Below are 21,189 nucleotides of genomic sequence, written 5' to 3' on the forward strand. Positions count from 1 at the left end.
AAACGTTTTGGCTGACTTATGAGGGAGAGAGAGCCGTCAACAGCTGTAGGTGTAGCAAAGGCCTAGTAACTTCTAGAAAGTGCTTTCTGTCCAGAGAAAAACTCAGAGTTTGTTCTTATCTTCTGATATTTTAAAGGCATCGCAGGAAACTACCTAATGGAATGCATTTGACATGACCTGTGTTGTTCATGTTTGAAGGGGACTGAAAAGGACATTCATGCACAACAGATGTGCCATTCATGCACAACACAATCAAATATATTAGATTGTTAGGAAAAACTGAATTACAGACTTTGCAGTGTTTCATATTATTTTTGAAAATAAAAAATAACACCATCTGTAGGCATGAACATGCATTTTTTAAAAATATTAATTGTTTTACCTGGAGATCCTGGAATCATAAGTGTAGACACCTTGTAATTATTTTCTTAATAAAAGCCTCAGTAAGTTCGCAAGACATTAAATTCTTCAATGACTTTGTGATGTGGAAGTTTTCAGTTTAAATATGATTATGATTTTCCATGAGACTTTTAATACCTCTAATTCCTATGTTTCTGTTAACAGAGAGTAAAAACTGGCAAATGTGATCACAACTTGACATACAATAAGTAGGGTTTTCACAGTATTAACATCAGCTTAGAATAAGATCCCATCTTGTTTTTCCTTAGAAGGTAAATTTATCTCTGCAAAGCTACCAAGAAATTAAGGAATAAATAAAAAAATGTTTCTTATTAACTAACATACTAAAATCTTATAAAACATATAGCGGAATAAATATATTTGTTAGATGTGTTTTTATAATAATAATAATAATAATAATAATAATAATAATAATAATAATAATTGCTTACACTTATATAAGTAAGATGTAAGATTGGTAAACAGTGAGGATTACCAAACCAAATGGCCTATAAACCATATATAAACAATCTTACAAGTATTTCTAGAGACATTCCAAGAGTAAACATTTGCTTAGTTGTAAAAAGGATGTTTCAATTCATTTCATTTGAAGATTTCATCTTTAAAAACGGATAGTGTAATTTGAAGAGCAATCCACTAGATGGGGGTACGAACTTCTTTTTGCACTGAAGTATTTTAATAATCTTGACGGAGGCGATAGAAAAAGCAGTAAAGCCAAGAATTCCAACCACAGCCATTGACCCAAAACACGCCCGTATTTCTGTTGTCAACACGTCTTCGTGACCTAATTTTTATCATTCTGTAGTCCTGTTTAACACTTGGATTTATGATGAACCACTCCTTTCTTTAGCTTAAGCTTTCACGAATACATCAGAGGAGAAATGAGAGCCATGAGGACGACAAAGCATCGTGTTAATGTAAAATATTCCTTGACTATTAGAGCTCTAGAATGATTATGTATTTTATATGATTGTAGTATTCATGAGATATGTTACTGAAATTTTATTTATCCTGACCCTGTTGTTGGTAATGGTTTTCATGAGGTACTGCTGTGTTGGACTCTGCCATTAAACACATTTTCCCCAGGGAACAATCAAAATGTTTGAATTCAATCCATCCAAGACACCAGCAAAGATTTAACATTCATTCAGCATTTTCTTTTTAGAAATTAATAAAGCAATATAGCAACTGTAACTGGTCAGTGAACTCTAGATCTCGTGCAAGTTTACGGTAGTTTAATAACAACGCACTCCAGCCGGAAAACAGAATATCGTTTCGGTGTCAGTGACGAGGGAGTGTCCAGGCGATACGTGACATTCAAATTGCGTGCGTTATCGAAAGCCAGATAACTGCAGAACAAATATGTAGTTATGTTTCAATAGTTCCTGCAGTTCTTTACAGAGATCAGCGCTCAGTTCAGTGGCTTTCCTTTCGTTCTTTCCCAGACTACCGCTGTTCTAAATTTCTCGTGTTCTGCACTGTATCTTTTCTGTAGACTGTGAACTTACTAAGCCACTCATCTAAACTTCCAGCTGCTAAACACCACTATTAATTTAATTGTTGGATAACAGGGTCTTTACGTACAATACATAACTCTTTAAATCTATTTTAAAATATTGAATAGATTTATAAAGACGCCAGAATAATCTGGATTATTATGATTATTAATTTACTTTTGTCGGATATCGTTATGGAAGTGAAGTTTCAGTTATATAGTGTTAGTTAATGAAAAGCTAATGGAAGGCTAATAATAGAACATAGGAGACATTATTACAATTCGCACAATTAAAAAAACAGAATTTTTGAAAATATAAAAATGATTATTCTTAAAGGATGGAAAAATGTAGTGCTACTACATGCACTAAGGTGACTAAGGAGAGCAGAAATCAAAATGTAGTCTTCAGAAAGCAATGGAAGGTTTCCTGGACTCCGCAGTCACGATGTCTAATAGCGTCTGATTCCAGTAAAGCGTATCTAAGCACAGGAGGCCTGGACGCAAACCAGTAACCAGTTACTGATAACCAGCTGGCCAACTGGAAGGGCGTAGGCACACAAAAGAGATGAGAAACTAAGAAGACGCAAGAAGATAAAGTGGGCCGTGCAGTCTTCTAGGAAACCTGAAAGAAGACAGGCAGCCATCTGAGGCTCAGAATGGGAGAGTATAATGGCTGGGTGTGGCAGGAACTGAGAGCAGATGAGATTCCAAGTTCAGCTGAGATGTAAGGACTGTGAAAACCCCACCTATGTCAATGTGTGATCACATTTGCCTGTTTTTGTACTCTGTCAGAGAACTTTGTGGCCACAGAATGTCCAAACCAATATATCTGCATGGTGCTCATACTCCTCCACATCCGCAGGTTGAATTCTCCAGATGGTTAAACTCACTGCTTGGCTGCTGAGACCACAAGGCACAGGTTGTAACAGTTGTTAACAGGGGGTCAACCTCCGTGTCCGGGCCTAATGCCATCTTTGATTTGCTCAGCCTGGTCTATCTAAAACTCCTCATTAGCTGAATTGAGGAAGTGCGTTCATTTGTCTGCATCATCTGCTGTGAAGCGATATTCTTGGTAGATAATGGCTGCTGTGTGTCTCTGCACTGGGTGCTGCATTTCAGGAGCGCATGAAATGGGTGGTCTCCTATATGTAAAGCGGCTTTGGGATGAAAAGTCCTGTATCAAAGCAAAGTTTTATGATCATTGAATGAATATATTTGAACTTTTCCATAGTACAAACATTGCCTAATCAATACACATAAATACATGGGGCCCACTACTGAGGCAATCAAACAAACCACCCGAACGTCATCGAAATTGCCCTCGCGTCTTGTGATCCCTTACAAACGAAGACTGACAGTACGTACTGTACAGTGCCCTGTTTACTGCATCAGCCAGATCTCAGGTGTAGCTGAGCCACCGGCAGCCTGCAGACAGCCGCCGCCTCTGCTCGTCCTATCTCGCATATCCGCCTATGTGCGCTGAGCTGGGCTCTGGGGAGGTAAGCACAGAGAGGGGCTGGAGTGCGCGCAAAGAGGCGGAGACTTGTTTCTCTCTCGGACTGTGAGGCTTGCAGAGCGAGCGGCACCGTTCGCGGACATACGGCGAGCAGGGAACCGGGCAGGTACGTCGCGTTGTCTAGCGAGGTGTGCATGTCTATCCCTGGAATAATATCGAGCTGTGAAATCAGAAGGATTGCTGGTTACCGAAGTAAAGACTTGTATGGGCCAGAGCGATCAGAATACATAAGGTAAGAATTTGCATTTATTGTGTTGTCGTCAAAAACATGCATTCTTTTCCTTCCTGACCCACCTGTGTAATGTAAACGAGGAGCTGCGAGAAGTTATCATATCGGTGCAGTTCTAGGTGTGCCTCGCCACTTTCAGGACAGCTGGTGAGCGGTGCGAACGGGCTAGCCCTGAATTGTTGTGTTTATATTTCACTGTGAGTGTTAGACTGAATATTGTTCATTACAAAGGAAGCAGATTTCTACCGTTTGAGATGCAGTCCTTGCGTCGGTATACTGTTATTGCAGAGGGCTGTTAAATCAACAGACTGAAATCCACAGGAAACGACACTGTCTCCTTAAAAGAAAGTACTCTGCTTTTATAACCGCTTTGTGAACTGTTGCCGAAAATATTGCGACATACGGTTGTTCCGTGAAGAAAAGTATACATTCCATATTGCAGAAGACGTGATTCCTAGTATTTCTTCCGAATTCGTTGAGGTCAACTAAAAAACGTATTTGCTTATGACCCTGATTGTAATTATCATAATTCAGCTGTAGAATTGTCTCAGTAACTTGTTTCAATGATATGTTGTGCTTATATACATTATATAGATGTCATAACAGAAGAACAGGTATTAAGTGCTGTAAAGGGAGGTGACAGTAGGAGGAAACAGAATTGTTTTCTTCTGATCGGTTCTGGCTGGTTACGTTTTAAATATATGTGGACTTCAAACCAAAGTTCATAAACAGCATTTACCCCAGCACAGTAAGTCTCTTCCTTCCTAGCCTGTTTAGGTTTTGAGGAGAAATAATGAAGAAAACAAAAGCAGTTAGTTATGTAAATACGTATTATATATAGTATTCATGTACCTCGGTAGATTCCTGTTCGAGATCTATTGAATGTGTTTTCAAAATATTCCAAACAATTTTTGTTCCATTTAGCAAAAACTATGAAATCATGGTACTTAAATTTGTGATGGATGTTGTACAGAATAGCTTTCTTTCTTCGAAGTAGGTTTCACTGCTGATCAGACATAATTCCTTTTCTGGAAAATGTCTGGGTCTACTAAAATCTAAAATGCTGGAAATGTAAACAAAACATCAACAACGAAATGTAAACAGAAGTTATTATGTCACATTCACTGTTTAGACTGTTTCTTAAGGTGTAATCATATTATGTATAAAATCAAGATTTGTGTTTGTCTTGTATGTAATTTATCCATTATCCATTACTTTATCAAATATATATTGATATAATAATATGAAAAAAAGAATTCTTACATTACAAGGCCTTACCTAGAGTGCTAATATAAATTATTATTTGCATATATATATATATTAATCTGTAAAAAATTGACATAGAACATATTTTATATATTTTAATGTATATGGAAATATACTGTATAGAGAGATTTAGTGTCAAATTAACTCGGACCTTTGGATAGTGTTTTTACAACTTTATCCATTTCATTACTGCAGAAAAAGCAAGACGTTTTTCGAATATTATTTGTGATGGTATTGTTTGAAATTCTGTTGTTTAATGTGGTTTGTATAGGGTATTACAGTACATTTTACGGAAACATTGTATTTTTTAATCAAGTTTAGGGTTTGAAGTGTTTTTGCATCTGTAATTTGCATATACTCTACTGTGCAGCACATATTGACCTGTGTTCACTGCAGTGTTTCAGAAAAATTTAGTTTGAGACAATTGGTTATACTGGTTAGAAAGTAACTTTGACTTTTCCTTGTCAACATTACTGTTATTTCTGAATGTAGTGAATTTATTCTGAATGAAACAACACAAAGTGCACTTCAGTCTGAGAAGAGCCACTACTTTACACAAATGGCTGTGGGAGTTTCGAACCACCAAGCCATGTAGTTAAAGCCGATAGCCTGGTTTCTCACAAAAAACAGACTAGCTGAACCAGGATGGCTTCCTCTTGTTGACTGCCATTCTCATATTCTTCAATACAATAAGATGATGATATTAGCCAGCAGCCATATCACTCTGCAACTCACAGCTGCCAGCCCACTGAAGCTAGGCAGGTGTGAGCCTGGTCAGTACCTGGATGGGAGACCTCCTGGGAAAAACTAAGGTTGCTGCTGGAAGAGGTGTTAGTGGGGCCAGCAAGGGGCGCTCACCCTGCGGTCCATGTGGGTCCTAATGCACCAGTATAGTGACGGGGACACTATACTGTAAACAGGTGCCGTCCTTCGGATGAGACGTAAAACCGAGGTCCTGACTCTCTGTGGTCATTAAAAATCCCAGGGGTGTTTCTCGAAAAGAGTAGGGGTGTAACCCCGGCGTCCTGGCCAAATTTCCCATTGCCCTTACCAATCATGGCCTCCTATAATCCCCATCTATGAATTGGCTTCTGCACTCTGATCTCCTCCCTACTGATAGCTGGTGTGTGATGAGCATACTGGTGCACTATGGCTGCCGTCGCATCATCCAAGTGGATGCTGCACATTGGTGGTGGAGGAGGGGAGTCCCCATTATCTGTAAAGCGCTTTGAGTAGAGTGTCCAGAAAATGCTATATAAGTATAAGTAATTATTATTATTTAAGAGCCATACTGTCTCAGCTCATTGTGTTTTTATATTTCTGAACGTTCAGAGTTTGTTAATGTTTAGCCCTGAAATGGAATTTCTTTGTGCTTAAGTATAAAGAGTCATAGATGTGACAGTATTTTATAGAGACGTACAGTCTTTTTTTTTCTGGAATCTTCCGGGAGTTCCATTGCAGGTCATCTGTGATTTAAATTTTCTGTCTGAAGTGATCTCTTGTTTTTAAAATCATAAAAACGGTCCCAACAGGAGCCTTTTTTGTTCTGTCATAGTTCATCCAGCTACAGTGGGAGTTGGCAAACTCCCACTGAATTAGCTGAAGCATGAACATATAACACCTGCCAAGTGAAAATTTCCATGCTTGAACCAACTTCTGCTACATTGTCTGAAATGACGTGTGGTGTCGGCTTCAGAAGAAGGATAGCCGCGATAAAGACAAACCTGTCTGTAATGAGAATCAGCAGCAAGGCTTAACTGACTCTCAAAGTTTGCTGTTTGCTGTTCACGTTTGCCGTTTAAAGTTGCCTCCTGAAGCACAGTCAAGGAGATGAAGCAAAATGCAGTTATCAGTATCTGGTAAGGACGGCCCTGCTGGCCACCTCACTAAGATAAAATAAACAAATGTCAGTTAATTATCAGTGTTAGCATCCAGGAAGTAAAAGTGTATACCTTTATGGGAAAAAACAAGATCTTTTTTCAGTCCTTATTTTAGCACTTGGGAGCATTTTACAGTTGTCAGAAAAAGTTTGGGAGCCCTTAGGAATTATATGGATTTCTGCATGAATGGATCCTGAAATATGATCTGATCTTCATGTAAGTCATCATAATAAATACAGTCTTATTTAACAAACAACAGACAACATTTTACACTGTCATATCTTTGTTGAACTGGTTTAAACAATCAAGGTCATTGATGGAGAAAGTATGTGAACCCTTATATTTAGTAACTAGTGAACCTCCTTTATGGGCAAAAACCTCAACCAAACTCTTTCTGTATCTGCTGATCAGACCTGCGCAGTGGTTAGGAGGTATTTTGGCCAATTCCTCTATACAAAACTGTTTCAGTTCATGTATATGTTTGGGATGTCTTGCTTGAACAGCCTGCTTCAGATCACACCACAGCATCGCAATGGAATTGAGGTAAGGACTATGACTTGGCCATTCTAAAATACAGAATTTCTTCTGTTTGAGCCACTCTGTTGTTGATTTACTCCTGTGTTTTGGATCATTTTCATGTCGCATGACCCAACTTCTTTTGGGTTTCAGATCACAGCCAGACGCCCTGACATTCTGCTGTAGAATTTCCTGATACAACTTAGAATTCATTGGTCCCTCAATGATTGCAAACTGTCCAGGCCCCGAGGCAGCAAAGCAGCCCCATATCATTATACTCCCTCCACCATGCTTCACAGCTGGGATGAGGTTTTGGTGGTAGTGTGCAGTGTTTTGTTTTCTCCAAACATGTTTTTATATGGCTGGGCAGGTCAAACCCACACCTGAATTCACTGGAACACCTGACTCATTGATTGGAATACCTGACTCCAGTTACCCTCTTTTCTAGATAATCGTAGAGATTCACATACTTTCTCCATCAATGACCTTGATTGTTTCAACCATTTGTTCAATAAAGATATGGCAATGACAATTATTGTGTGTGTTGTTAAATAAGACTGTATTTATTATTATGACTTAAATGAAGATTAGATCACATTTTAGGAGCCATTCATGCAGAAATCCAGATAATTCCAAAGGGTTCACAAACTTTTTCTCACAACTGTACAAAAGGGTTTCTGGTTTAACAAAAGACCACATGTAGAGTGAAGAATACATAGTTAAACATCAGCAATATTCAATAATGTTCAAGATACTACTCTGAACGACAGAAGGGCTTTTCAAAATTAAGTCATAACTGGAGAGTTAATTGAGTTAAAAGTAGGAACGAACATTGAAAACAGTGTTTGGGGTTTTGAAATAATATCGATTTAGAGAAATTAGACAGTCTTCAGAAATAAAATGTTGTTTTAAGCATACATGGTAATACAATCTCTAAATTACATCAGAGAATGTAAGTAGGTAAAGGGGAAGTTGTTGACTTCAAGCAGGATCATCCACTTTCCGTGTCAGATGTGAGAAACACTTTATTACATTATCAGATTTATGCACACAGAAGAGTAACTTCCCAGTATCACTGGCTAGACAAAGGCATGCACCTGTGCTTTTGAATCATTTTCTTTGTGAAATTCCCTTTACGAACTCTTCCTCCATCATGAAACCCAGCAACAGTCACAAATAGTGGAAACAATCAGGTTACCCAACATTTTTAAAATTTCTGACATACTGTAGCTATATGAGTTTATCAGACAAAATGTGTTCCTTAAGAATCTATTAACCCAAAGCTTTTTTGTGTTAATAGATTCAGCTTCTTCTTAATTCAATCACTCTGTTTCAAGGTGGTCAAAAGTCAAATCTGAGATAATTCTCAGTAGTAATTCATTCAATCTACAGGTCATCAAAATTGATTTTTAAATGAAATAGTCAGGACAGCATTGTGACGCAGTGCTTAGCATTGCTGCTTCACAGCTCTAGGGCCCTGGGTCCAATTCCGGATCAGGAGTGCTATCTGTGTGGAGTTTGTATGTACACCCTAAGTTTGTGTGGGATTCCTCTGGATGTTCCAGTTTCCTCCCGCATTTAAATTACCAAAGACATACTGGTTGGTTAATTGTCTTCTGGAAAATTGGCCTTGGTGTTGGTGTGAGCTTTTCTGTGTTTGTGTTTGTGTGTCTGCCCTGCGATGGACTGGTGTACCCTGCCTTGTGCTGTTGCATGCAGGGATAGGCTCCGGCTCCCCAGCAACCCTAAACTGGAAGAAGTGGTTAGAAAATGGATGGATGGATTAAATAGTCAAGCAGTTGCCAACAAAATGACATCAAACTCTTATCAGCACCTGCAAGTAGATGCTGAGCTGTATAGCTTACAGTAGCAATTCGAGTGTCATATTTATTTAAGCCTGAAAATGCTGTATAACATCTGAAGTGTTGGTCCAATTAAGCTGCAGTTTGAAACTGGACTTTCTCCATATTAAATGCCAGGGTTGTTATATTAAATGCTAACAAGATGTAGTTTGTGTGGTGTCCTGATTTATCTTTACAAGCAGGTAGTGACATTTATGGGAGCAAAAGCAGATAGAGCTCAAGTACAGCTCAGTAAGGAATAAACAGTTTACAAAGATAGTATATCATCACTGTTGCCTTCATGGTAGAAATTCCAAAAGGGAATATGCATTGCTAAGGTTTCTCATCAAACTAACTACATTAACCATCACAACATTAATAGTTTTGATAATCTTCCACACAACTGTAATGGTGTATCACCATTTATTTTGGTCTGTTCAGCCCCAATGATCTCCCATAGAAAAGTTATACAGGTTGCGATATTCAATATTCATCGTTCTTGTGGCAGGCTCATCTCCATATCGCTTTTAGGGGGGTTTAGGTCATTTGCTTCTGCTTCAAGGCCTTTGCGGCACACTGGAAGACCTGCCTACGTTCTCCCCCATATTTCTTTCGGACTCTGCGCCTTTCCCAGTGTTTATGATGGGCTATGTGCTTAAAGCGAAGGCTCAAAGGTGCGTCTCCCCCCCATCAAGCCAGGTTCTTGAAAGCTCCTCTGTGCTTTTTAGATTTTCACAGAGAAGATGGAATTATTTTAGATGGAATGGAAATCAACAACACATAAGAGAGATGTGCAGGAAACAAGCAGCCTTGAACTTCCGTAGCATCCATTTTTCTGCTTTTTCAGAGGTGTTTTTCTTCCTTGGCGAAAATGGGTTTGGATAACTCCCAATTTTTCCTGTATTTGCTCTGCCGTGCAAAATAGAATTTTCTCAGCAGTTCTCTCTCAGAATATGCTTTCCTGTGGTGTGTAATTATACATACATTACTATTTATTTCCCTTCATGTGAGCTGTGGTGACCAAATAAAAATAAAATAAGCAATCAATGCAAAAGTAAGATCCATTTGATCACTACTACTGATGACAGTTTTTCACCAATATTGAATTTCCTTTGTAATCAGTACACGCTAAACAAAGGGGTTTCCAAACATTTTGTGTCAAGAAAGCTATAATAAAGGCCGCCTATCCTACTAAAACACTTTCTAATGTTCCATAACTGAGATGATCTACAAATGAGCTCAAATTTAAATGAAATAAATTACAAAAATGACTTGAGAGTGACATATTGTGCTCACCACTTCAGACTAATCTGTCTCTTTTGCTGAAGTTCATTGAAGCGTTTTAGCTTTTAAGAAAATTGTTTCCCAGATGATTTATAAGGAGTTATAATATACCTTCCCCGCAACCCTGAATGGGATGAAGAGGTCAGAAACTGGATGGGTTATATATGTTTTGACAGTTCTGAAAATATTAGTCATGTGCAATATAACTGAGATAGATTTTGGAAATCTGTTATATTCTGCAATTTATGTGCGAAATGATATTACACAGGCCAAAGTGTTTTACTAGTACACAGGCTTTTATTGTAGTTTTTTAGATCTAGTTCTCATTCTAAAATACAAACTAAAATAACTTTGTGCCATGTTTTAAGATATTAATAGAAGAGCTGGAACACAATGTTCCCTTTAGGATTATCTAAGAGGAAAATGTAGAGCTGTACTATAACACACGTCCCTGAGAAGAGTTGTAGTTTAATTACCTCAGTGACAATAACTGAATGATTTATCAGAAAGATTTTTTCATTTTGCTTTGAATGATTACAAGTGAGAAGATATTACTTGATCCATCTTAAATCACTTGGTGGTTAGCAAGTAATTAAGAGTAAACTCCAGCCATTTCTTCAAGGAAGCTACGGTATCCACTTCAATACGACTGGGTAACTTGCTCCATACTCCCACAACTCTTTGTGAAAAGATGAGCACTTGCCCTTACTTTCTACATGTGAGCTCTGGACTGTGTTTCACTGTTGGTTTTCACAAAATACTTTGTGCTGCCTTTGCCAATACCTTTGAGGAATTTGACTATGCCTCTCCTAATTTTCTGTGTAATAAGACACTCCCTTAACCCCTGTCTCTGTCACTCTGCTTTGGAATGTGGTGATTAAAACTACACACAACAATCTAAATGAGGTCTTAATTGTCTCATTTTAATGTCATATCCCTTGCGTAAATTATATGATAGATGTGAGAATCTTAATATTGTTTGCCTTTTTGTTGCTTCCCTACATTGCCTAAAGGAGAAAAATAACGTGCCAATGTGTGAGCACCTAAATATTTAAAACAGTGAACTACTGTAGGAATCAGAGAGTACAAGTGGAAACTACAGAGAAGTGCATTAAAAACTGAGAACAAAAAACACAATGGATTTTAAACAATGGATTTATGGGTATGTGCAATAAGAGACCCAGCCAAAGCAGTCAAGCTAATATTGTTGATAAAATGACAGGTTGAGATCCTTGGATCAGTTAGCTGCTAGCACCCAAAATGAACTAGCTAAACTGAATCTATATTTTCTGTTATCTTTCCTACGCTCCTACAGTATATCTTCTGCCTGGTGCTTGAAGATGTTTACTAATGCAGTAAATCTCCAGATTGCATTTTTCTAATGTGTGTGTCAAAACAAAAAGTAGACAGATGATGTGCTAAACATCTGGTATAGTTATTTACCTGCTCATATTTTAGACTAAGACCGGAGTAGAAAACACTGTAGATTATTCAAAGGGAAATCAAGAAGATGGACACTGTGTTTGAGCAATGTTTTCTAAGCTTTATTGACACATCTTCCAGCATTATTTTGGGTGTCATTCTTAGTTGTGTGATGGTTTTTATAAATTCGTTTTAATAAAAAAGGATAGCACTTCATCTGTGTCTTGCCTTGACCCACACATCAGACAAAAGCAATTCTCTTTGGGAACCACAGAGCTACAGCATTATCAAACATCAATTAATATGCGAGAGAGAAGCATGATTCATGCGATGACAGTAGAGAAAATACTTCCCATTGAATGTTATGCTGGGCGTAGATGAAACGAGGACGTTCTTTTAGAATCCATTTGTTTGAGTTTGTGAGGTTTTAGAAACTCGCAGAGCATTTTTCCGTACGGAACCTCAGCCTGTCATAAAGCTGGTAGCAGGTTACGTGCTCGGAACGTAATGACTACTCTTTATGTCCTTCCAGAATCCTCAGGCTCACTTGGGGTCTGTTCGCAATGCAATATCGGTATCATTCCAGAATGTATTCTTGTCATTGTCTATTGATTTTTATTGTTCTTAAAAAAAGAGGAGTTCTGTGCATGGAAGTAGATCATCAGATTCAGGAAAGACTTTTCCTTCAATAAACTTTTTAGGTGCAGTTTTCATGCATTGCATCTTCATCTGTAACAATCAGTCATGAGCAATGGGGTCTGTGTATATTCTGTTTAAAATTATTGTATGAGAAAGTGTTAAAATTTTTGTCAGAAGAAAACACAAATGGATGTTTCAGTGCCCTCATACCTGTGCTATTTTGGTTACACTTTGTCCACTTACCGATGTTGCTTTGGGCTTTATAACATGGCACATCCCTTTCTTAGGCAGACAATTACAGACTAACCTGAACTTACTGAAATAATTGAACCACGCAGAGATCTGGATCAAGCCAGTAGCTGATTGCTTTCTTCTTTTTAAGATGGAGGTTCAGTTACAGTAGACATAGAACGTGTGTAAAATGTGCTACCATGTGTTAAGTTTATCAATGATATGCTTAAAAGAGAAGAAACACAACAGGATGTGAAACTGTTGCATTAAACTCTCTACAATCCTGTCCTGCACCACATCACAATATTTTGCACTAAGCATTTTAGCACAGTGTAAAAGAAGGGTGTATCGGTGTAAACATACCCTGGTAGACAATCTGGGTAGACAGTGTCTGCCCAGTTAGTGCTTAGTGCCTACCCACCCAAATAAGGCTGAGGGTAAGTTTGCCTTGAGCACTGCACAAGGGATGCCTTTTTCTTGAATCTACAGTCTGGTTGAAACTCTTATGTTTGCATTTCCTATTGAGAAGCGTAATGAAGTTTTATTTAAATGATCAGATACTGCTCATCCTTCCTTCCTAGTTGTATCCAGGTGGTCTCACTACAATGTATGTATGTCTATGCATCAAATTTTAATGAGAGTGATAGTTTTGATGGGAAGTACCTGTGGTCCATTTCCAGAAAAAAAAGATTTACATATTCTGTCGAACTGTTAACGGGCATTTGAATCCATAACATGGGTCATGTGAAATACTGTATCCATTCTGGAAGTTCATGAGGGGAATAAGCCGTAAGATATTTCCTGATTCACAGATTTGCTTCTCATTAAAGCAAAGGTCATGCTGGGAAAAATAGGAAAACATAAGCTATGAAGTAACAGCTAGTAGTGTTTTTTGTAGATAAAGGCTGTCAGACACGTGTTAAAGATTATACCTGAATTACTGTAACACAAGAAAGGGTTAATTCCAAACATGGTAAGAGGGGAAGAGCTATCTTAATATTGTTCTTTCATCACACTTTTAGTTTTGGACAAACTATTTTTGTATCATTTGCTATAGAAATCGTATTATCCAACCACTTAAAATCAATTTACATAATAAAAACCAGGTTTAGAGCTTCAGACATATAGAAATTAAATGTAAACCTCTGTAGTTATGCTAGAGGAGTTTATTCCTGTTCGATCTAAAAAGAGAACAGTAGTTCAACTAAAGATGTGGTAGTGCAATATTTACAAAGAGAGTGAAATTATTTAAAAAATTGTAATCTGAAAGAAAGGGCATATTGGAAACAATGGCTTTAGGCTGAAAACTGGTAAAATAATGGTCGTTACCGTTGACACAAATTAGTATTTAAGCATCAGTCTTTAAAATGAAACTGTTTTTCCTCAAAACATAATACTATGCCTTTCAGACTCTGGCAAATAAAAGTGAAGTTCTGTATACCCTGAACCCACCTGACAATTGTTCTGGGTGATAGAGGCTGCTCAGAATAGGAATGCACTGCTGAGAGTTGTGTTGTAGAGCTGGAAAAAGAGCTGGGATAGCATAAATCCTTTGTTTATTCCACACAAGTCTGGCTAATGGAATGAGACAACAGAGCTGGTTTGGAGCAGGACTCAGGAATACAGTAAAAATGTGCCAAGCAGTGGAATATGTGCTCAGAAAGTACCGTGTGACAGGTATGTATATTTGCGGGCTTTTGTATGGTATACTATCCTGTCATATACTGTAGTATAAATAAGGAAAGGCTTGTGGTTTTTTGTTATACCACATCAGAACATAAGTATGACATTGTATAGTTAAAAAATTGAGATTTAAAATGTACAGTTCAAAAATATTTATTCAGCTTTACTTTAGAATCAAAGTACTGCTGAAGTTGATATTATACAGTTTCAGAAACACAGCCTGTGAAGGAATGGCTTTTTAGAAAAAAAATGGATTGGGATAAAATAAATATGGAGTCAGAGGAGAAAAGAATTGGTAGGCTTAAAAAATGTTATGCTGAAAGTGCAAAACAGATTCATCCCTAAGGTAAGCAAAAGCCTAGCTTAGAAATCTATGTTCTAAATGGCTGGATCAATTTAGAAAAATATAAAGAGTACGATACAGCATTACAGAATCGTCAAGCACTGTTTCAGTATGAATGCTGTGAAAACTGTGCAGTTTCAATTCCAAATTCACATTCGGCAGTGCTGCTGCCCCAAATGGAAAAACACACAAATACACAAAGGCCTGAGTTAGTTTGAAAAGTATGTGGGAGAAGAAATGAAACAAAGCTTTCCATTGGGTGTCTGGTTATTTGCTTTCACAGAGGGAGTCAGCAGAGCCTAATGGCTTTGGTAGATAGGATCTCAAGATTTGCTTGTCACCCATGGCAACCATTGTTTTAAAAACCACTTAACTGTACTTGAGATTATGAGCTTGCTTATTTCTTTTAAGCACATAGAGATTATGTTTATTCAGACCGAACATCACACGAGATTGATTTGACATTGTAGTAGAAGGCAAGGTTGGTTTCTTTTGTTTTCCTCCTTTATTTGTTGCCTTACGGGCAACCAGGAAGACTTCACGCAGTCTTACTTTTTGCAGTGCAGTGCATCTCTACATCAAATCAAAAGCATCCCAAGTTTCCACTTCAGGTTTCACTGCAGCGTGTCAGTTGATGTGCTGTGATGGCATAGATTAGTATTTGGTTTTCAGATGAAACTCTGAGCCCATTGTTTTCATAAGATTGTTGAACCTGGAACAGGTTCGTCATTCTTACTTGTGTCCAGTTTTTGATCAAGCCTTTGATAAAAAATTCTGTTTTATCAACTGTCTGTTCTATTGAAATCCTCCCCTTCTTTTGGGAATACTTATGGAATGGCATTTTCCTTTTTTATTTAAGGCATTTATTTGAGCGTAACTAGAGGGGAATCTTCCTGTCTTTAATCTTTCCAAATGATCTCTTGTTTATGGGAAATCACTTTTAACTACTGAAACACCTCCATGCCTTTAATATTGCAGTCTACATATTTCACAGTGCAGGCCTACCTGACCTTTTTTGGCAGTGGTTTCCAAATCACGCTTGGTGATAATTAAAGCAACAGCAGTAAAAATAGAGGCTGTGAGAGAGGTGGGTGGGAAGCTCTGAACTGGATATCATTCTCATTCAGTGCTTTGAAAATGCATGATATTTTTCAGAAACCCTGAGCCACAGGGAGGCTGGAGGAAAAGACATGCTGTTTTGCCTTTTTTTTCCGAAGCTAAATGATCATGGCTGATGTGTACTTTTCAGCTTCATTTGGTCAAATGTTGTTTCTTTCTTCATTGTTTCCTGAAAACGTTTGTCCCTCCTTACCGGCACACTTGCTATCTTAGACATCATATCTTGCGAACCGGAAATTGAAACGAGACAAAACATCAGGTTTGCAGTGGTAGTTGTTTTTGATACGGTGTTGTTATGACTTACCTAGGCTTCCCTTGACTAATTATTTTCAGGTTGTTTATGTTATGATTAATCTTGTTGACTACTACTACTAATTTATTTGGCTATCACTCCAATGCAGCTTGTTTTAGCACCCATTTATACAGGTGGATATTTTTCTAGAGCAATCAGGGTGAGAGGTGTTTTGCGCATATAGCAGTGTCTCAGCTGAGCTCTGAACTCACAACCTTCCCGGTACAAATCCGACCCCTACCCAGTCCACCACACTGCTCAGTACTAGTTCCAGCTGTACATTAAGGTAGCAGGGGAGGTAGTCTTGGCCTTGTTGTTCTGTTTCCTTCAGTGAAGCCACCTGTTGAAAGGTCATGAGCAGTAGTTTGCATGCAAACTTATTGACGAGAGAGGTTTACATATAAGAACTGTGCACATGGTGCCTGTGTAGGCTGTGGATGTTTCACTCAAGGTGCAGAACAGCAAGCTGGCGATACTGGGAGGTGTGTATGAGACATGGACTTCACATGTTTAACCGAAGCGCATTGCTAAAAAAACCTATAGAACAGCTTTACTCAACTTGGCATATATTTAACTTCAGTTTCTCAGAGACTTTTTGTAAATTATCTTTTTTAATACAGTAATTATCATCTTTCAAGTTGGCAACATAGTTGTAAGCGTTTACTTTGTACTGTAATCATTTTTTAACTCAAAACGAAACTTAGCTCTGTATCATTCACACAAAGATTCCTTTGGACCACATCATGACTTTTTAATTGTTTCCATGTTGCAACTTCAAAAATATTGTTATTTGTATCAAGATGGCATTTAAAGTTGTAACCCCACTTATGTAGATGTTTGTTTTAAACTGTTATAGTTATTGATGATATGGTAAATTTGTTTTTGATCTGTGTAACTTTTCTTTCTTTGTGTAAGAATTTTGTATTTGTGGAATAATTCTCTTTAAAAAACAAAGTATTACCTCTACAATACTTTAAATGTTTTTGTGTTTGATTGTATAATTATAAATCACAGTCTTTTTCCTTGATAAATTAACTTGACTTATTTATTGTGTAAAGGTAAACAAAATTGTTTACTACTCTGAAAAATAGGAAAGTTAAATGGAAGAATCAGATATTCTGATGGTAGGCTATACTGTATTTTAGCTAGAGTAATAAAAATTGTGTTAAAACGTTTGTTAGCTTAATGCATTCAAGCAGAAAAGTCCTTCATTCTTATACTCTGTGTTTCCACTGTGGTTATATTTTTGTAAAGATCCCCTCTCTTATGGAAAATGAACCAATCACTCAACAAGACACTTTCTGTGTCTGCCAAGTACCTAACTTGTAAGAGCAAACGCTGTGTGTGGAAAAGTGTTTTTGTGTTAGTGCTGGTCTTTAATAATTCATCTTATCAACATGTGACACAACCATCTGACCCATGGCTCCGTTTGTCTGGATTCTGTTTGGCTTCCTTTTCTATCAATAAAAAAGTCACTTGTGAAAACACATCTATAGACTTGTAACCACATACATTCAAGTTAGAGCAATTCTGATCTGTGCAGACGTGAGCATGGAAGTATAAAGCGTTGTTTGAGATGAATATTTTGCAGTCACCAAGCTTGTGGCAAAATTTTGTATTTATAGAAGTTTGGTTTATTGCACTGTAGATAAAATTTGAGTTTTAAATTACCCTTAAGAAAGTGATTGACCACACACAAAAATTAAGTGACCATTTTGTCTTCTGAACACTTCTTGTGTGAAGGCTACAGTGTGTGCTTTTGCATGTGTGTGCACACTATATTTGCAAGACCCAGTATCAAGGATTTTTTTTTTATCAGAAAGGGTGATAACCTTTATAAACAAGTGCAATGCTGCTTTCTATGTTGAGATTAAAAAATACACAATTAAAAAAATTGCTTTTCTTTTATTCTGTTTGTGTTAAGTCGTGGGTGGTTTGTGTTAAGTCGTGTTTAATATTACTGCCTTGCAGCACTGGGGCCCTGGGGTGCAATGTGCTTGGAGTGAGTATGTCCTCATGGGCTACCACTGAGTCCTCTGGTTTGCTTCTGCAGTCCAAAAACATAATGGTAGGTTAGCTGGCTTCTGTGAAAACTGACCCTAGGTGTGAGTGTGAGTTTGTGTGTGTGTGCATCCTGCAGTTGACTGCTGTCCCCTCCCTGTGCCCTGTCTCACGCTTGTTGCTTGCCAAGACAGGCTCCAGCTCCCCCACGACCCTGAATTGGAAGTGATTAGAAGAGAGATGGATGGGTTTAGTTATAGCTTTAGAAGCACCAAATGCGGCTGCTTCCCAGACTTGTCTTAGTCATAAGACCTGCTAAATGTCAACAGGAGCTTCTTTGCTCTGCACACCAGCAGTGGCGTAGCAGTACACGAGCAAACAGAGTGAACAAAAGGTCCTTTATTTCTAACCCCTGTCCTCTGTGCAACTAAAGCAACATGTCATGTAGGCCATACTGTCTTTACCTTGAGCAAAGTAATGTAGGGTTAGGGTGTTTATTCTCTTCAAAGGGCAATTATTCAGCTTCTCTCCAGAGCACCATTTACTGTAGTCGCCTGTTCTGTGAACTGTTCTATGTTTTACAAGTTTAAAGTTCCTTTACTTTAAACTAAAGATTTAGCAGTGTACATTTATGAAAGAGAGGGATTATTGTTTTTTCACTAAAATATCATTTTGGGAGTTTAGCTGGAGTTTTTTGTAATTTATTGTCATTTTTGTTGTAATTTGTTACATGCTGGAACTAATTTAGAAATACCGGAGAATTTTACACTGGAGAGTAATAGTGTCTAATGTGTTTAGAGAAACAGAACATCTGGACAAATTTGATAGCTGATAAACGTTTCACACACAATAACACATACATATTTTAGAACCCTGAACAGTTTTAAAACCATTTTAAATGGACAAATCTGAAGTCATGCCCATTTTCCCTGAAGGAGGTTAAATTGTACCATCTCCTCACCATCTAAGAGCCTTATTTTGAACTCAGTCATGTTGTAGCTGCAGACAGTGGAGCCTGCAGTTTGCCAGAGTGCTCACTCTGCAGCCCAGTGTTTGTGAATACTTACTGATCACTCGTCACAACTACCAGGTGTCACTTCTGTCCCCACTGGTGTCCCCCAGGGCTCTGTCCTTGGTCCACTACTGTTCTCTCTCTTTATTTGTTCTATGGCTTACCTCATCCAATTTGTCATTTCTTACCTACCATCCATGCCTACTTTCATATCTATCTCCTGCTGGATCCCATTGTCTTAAACTCAGGAGAGTCTCATCCCCTCTGACAAACCTACATAGCCCATTCACAGAAGTCAGAACACGGCCACCCTTCAGTGCCTGTTAGAATTTCATCTGACAGCATGTGTGAGCTCTCTTCTGTATCCTACAGAAACGCTTCTTGTAATACACTAATGTTCTTAATTCTGAAACTTTTAATGGTAATAATTGCATTAGTCTCTGAAACATGGAATACCTACAAACAGGTTATTGCTTTGTACACAATCTGTGTACTGTTTTGTTCTTAGTATTTTACTTGTTTAGCAGTCTTCCAGTCTGTGTCAGCTTTATTTTCTTTATCTACAGGCTTATCATACCTGTAGAATTGTTACCAATGCTTACACTTGATGAAACTTTTCTATATTGTACATACAGTAACAAATAACCAGTCTTCTTTTATGTTGCTGTGATACCTACATGTCTGTCATTTATATATGGATTCAGCTCAGTTTTATGCTTTCATAAGCTGCAAAACCATCTTTTCTTCCAGCTTGAGATTCTTCCTCGCAGTTGTCCAAAAGCCTCTTTGTTTTATCAAGGACACAGCTCTTATTAAGACTGTCCAGAAAAGCTGCAGTTTTAGTATACAAGCAATTATACCCTTGACAGCTGCGTATTTGTCAAGAATGAACATATCTGCGACTGAACCTAGAGACAATAAAAATATTGATTTAATATAAAAGAATGGGCCCCTTACCTTTGCTCCAGGGCAACTTTGTTTTTTTAAGCGGATCTGCCTCAGTGATCTTCTGTCAGCTGGAGAGCTGCATGCTTAAAATATGCAGTATTTATCAGCGGCACGTTTGCAAAAAATTAGTTGAATAGAAATTTAAAATGCTTCTGCAAGTAATTTTTTTGAAGATGATCAGAATTGTTCTGAGAAGTTTCAGAACCGAGGGTAAGTCATCCTCTTTATTCCATACCATTCCATTGTGGGAGGGTGCCAGAATCTAAACTTAAAGATATTATTTATTTTACTGTATTTTGTTATTTTTACCACGAGACAGAAAGCTGAATCTGTTTGACTAATCTAAACAAAATCCACATGTACAGACAAAATTAAAGCACAGTTTTCACATTTCTAAAAATAAAACAAAATTAAATTAAAAATGACAAGCAGACTTATTTTATTATTGCCAGGCCTAATGTGAAAGTAAGCTGTGAGTCTGGGTTTTGGCAGTGCTCGCTATGTTATGAGTCAGTGTTTTCATTTTTGGATGAGTACAAGCTTCTCAAAAAGGCAGAAGTATCTACTTCTGTGCAGGAGCTCCTTATGAGGTCTGTGGTCTTCCTGCGCTTAATGACCCATCATTTTATTGGTGCAGCCAACATATATCTTTCTTTTTCCAACATATATCTTTCTGGAAGAAGCTTAGCTGGTTTAGAAATGATACGAATTTAGGTTTTTTGACAATGTTTTGAACAATGTCATAAAAAACAAACAGTAATTCGTAGCCACTGCAGATCGTATCTCACTCTCCCACACCTACAAATTGCGACTAAGAATGGTAATTTTAACAATCAAGCTGCACGGCGAACCTGTGTAATTAGGTCTTGTTGCACTACACACTTCTCATTCTACTGTAATTCGGAATATGAATAGCTGTGTAATTAAATGGTGGTCATTATCAATGCTTTTTAAAAGTAACCAGCTGAGCTTCTGATTGAACAACATCATCACATAGCTACTTCATAGGTGGTAGTTTGAGGTGGTGGTTCTGGTATTGTGCATTGTGGAAC

At 37.8% G+C, this 21,189-nt stretch overlaps 1 protein-coding gene across 2 annotated transcripts in view; it reads left to right on the plus strand.

Annotated features, from left to right (window-relative positions):
- The first annotated feature begins 3,347 nt into the window (after positions 1-3,347).
- LOC102686521 (phosphatidylinositol 4-phosphate 5-kinase type-1 beta) overlaps positions 3,348-21,189 on the plus strand; it is a 67,821-nt gene continuing 49,979 nt past the window's right edge. Inside the window, exon 1 of one of the 2 annotated variants that reach the window (XM_015368652.2) lies at positions 3,348-3,663. The gene's annotated coding sequence lies outside the window, so the exon portion shown is untranslated. The remainder of the gene's footprint in view (positions 3,664-21,189) is intronic. The other variant, XM_015368661.2, reaches the window with a different exon arrangement.

Source organism: Lepisosteus oculatus, chromosome 3 (assembly GCF_040954835.1).
Source record: "Lepisosteus oculatus isolate fLepOcu1 chromosome 3, fLepOcu1.hap2, whole genome shotgun sequence".
Taxonomy (NCBI): Eukaryota; Metazoa; Chordata; class Actinopteri; order Semionotiformes; family Lepisosteidae; genus Lepisosteus; species Lepisosteus oculatus.